This window comes from Solanum tuberosum, unplaced genomic scaffold, assembly GCF_000226075.1.
Source record: "Solanum tuberosum cultivar DM 1-3 516 R44 unplaced genomic scaffold, SolTub_3.0 scf00137, whole genome shotgun sequence".
Taxonomy (NCBI): Eukaryota; Viridiplantae; Streptophyta; class Magnoliopsida; order Solanales; family Solanaceae; genus Solanum; species Solanum tuberosum.
The window spans coordinates 544,364-546,874 of NW_006239066.1; positions in this window are offsets into that span (position 1 = coordinate 544,364).

The window sequence follows — 2,511 nt, forward strand, 5'->3', positions numbered from 1 at the left end:
TTGTGACTTTTATGAAAGGTGGTGACCTTTCCGAAAGATTGTGACTTTTCAAAGGTTTGTGACCTTTCCGGTAAGGCACAATAAGAACCTTTTCACACTATCCTCTGTTTTCTATAAATTGAGGGATTTCCTCTCATTTTAAAAGAACCAATTTCTGGACTTCTTCTTCTACTACTAAATCTAGTATTCTAAGTGTACTTTACTGCCGTTGAGTGGCTCGCTGACACCAGCGTTTTGGGTATCAATACACTGGTGATTGAGATCATTCTATCCTGGGAGGACATATTCCAAATCAAACCTCGGATACTAGAGGGGAATAATTTCCTTAAGGGGACACTGTGCATTCAGTGGGCTTGATCTTCTTTCTGTTTTTCCAAATTCTGGTATGTGTTACAGATTTTAGATTTGTGAATTAATTTATGTTCTTCTGTTCTTCATTGGTTCAGTAAACTTTGGTAACTTCGTGTTTCTGCAAAGTTTATTGGAATCAGTAAGATTCTTTAAACACAGATTGACAACAATTCTTCTTTAAGAAAAAATATTTCGTATATTTTTTCTAATCTGTTTCTGATTCTAGTTTCTCTACTAGTTTTAATTTTCTAGTTGTGAAAATGTTCTTAAACTTTATTGTGTCTTACCAAGTTCTTCAAAGTTTTGTTCTAAGTATCTTAGGAATACAAGATGATCAACAAAGAATTCATCATTTCAAAAGAACTCATCAAAATCTATATATCCTTGCAAGCAATATCTAATTTTCAAGAGATTATCATTTTCTTTTGTAGCATTTTGTCACGTCATTAGTCTTCTACTAATCCCTCATGCGGCTCTTGACAACTTGTTCACGTCTTGCACCAGACAATACAATAACATTTATATAACAAGAAATTTGTAGATTAAAATATCAAATTTTAGCAAAATTTAGTGATTCTTCACCAGAAGGCCTCTTACGGAATAAATAATCCCAATAATCAAAAAACAAGATATGTTTGTACACTGTTTTTTCTCCATCTTTCAGCATTTATGGAAATGGACCAATGACACTGTCAAGGCTAGGATTCAAAAATAACAGTACAAATATTCGAGTTGTGCTTAAATCAACTGCTACAAAATGCTCAATACTCTTGTATCGATCATTGCTCATGATCTGCACCGAGTCACCTATGTTAACCACTAATTAAGGTGCCTTTGATTGGAGTTACGTGGATCCAATTATTGCCTTTAGTCCCTCGCACATATAGACCTCCCGTTTCGTCTTGGAAGAGCAGAGTGATGCAGGACATGTCGCAGTGTCGGCGAGACCCAATGGTGATACTTGGATTTGGGCATGGTGGATAGTACTTTATGTTGATAGACATAGTTCCCATCGAGAGAGGTTCTAAAGATTCATCAATTTCATTGACATTGAGACCCTTCAATAGCACCTCTAACAACTTTTTAGCAAGTGGTTTAGCCCACTTTTGATACTCCAAGAATTGGTTCCTATAAACCAATGACAAAGTTAGAAATTTCGTTAAGAGCGTACAAAATTTAATGGCAAAGTAATTTAATGTCAAAGTCAAGAATTTCACTAAGAGTGTTCCAATAGTCCATTAGAAACAACAGTTTTACCCCACAAAGGTAGAATAAGATTTGCGTACATCCTATCCTCTCCATACCCTAATTGTGGAATTATACTATATATATTATTATAAAAAGGACAATTTTTTTCCAACATATGCAATATAATTCTGATTTAAGTTATATAAGCCTTTATAAAATTTAGATATAATGATCAAAAACACGCCTGAAGTAACACATTTTTGAAACTCTCCTATCTGATTTATCATCAACTAATTATTAAAACACATCTCAAAATTAATTAGTTGGTGGCCAGTAGGAAGAAATTTTATGCCTAATTAACTTGTGACACAACCTTTTGTGATTGTATTGAGACACTTGGTCAGTAAGTTTCGAGGTTTGTTTTGATAAATAGCTAACAATAGTTCAGATAGAAAACACAAACATCTTACAGTTACAGATATGAAACTCATGAAAAAAGTAATACTACAGGTATGCTTTATTACTTACTCAAAAACACGTGACTTATAAATTACACAGAACGGAAAATTCAAAAAGTTACCTTGTTTGAGGAGGCCAAAGATTGCTATCATTTTGTGGATTACAACCATGTTTTATACTATCCCTTCACTCCAAAACTTTCTCATTTTTCTCACCAATAGCACTCCAAAGCATCAACACATATTCATCCGCACTATAGCTCTCTTTATAATATGTGAATGATATATTAATGACCAAAACAATATTCTTGAATTGTTTTTTTATTTAGTGTTTTAATTTTTTTTCTTTTAAGTTAATCAAACATCATCATCATAAAATATATCTTCTAGAAATAGAAATTGGTGAGGTGGCTTTTTGGGGTCATATACATGAATTGTTGTTTGTTTGCATAATATTTTAAAAAAAATTATGTACTCTATTATATCAATAAAAAAATATCAGTAAAAATAGTAC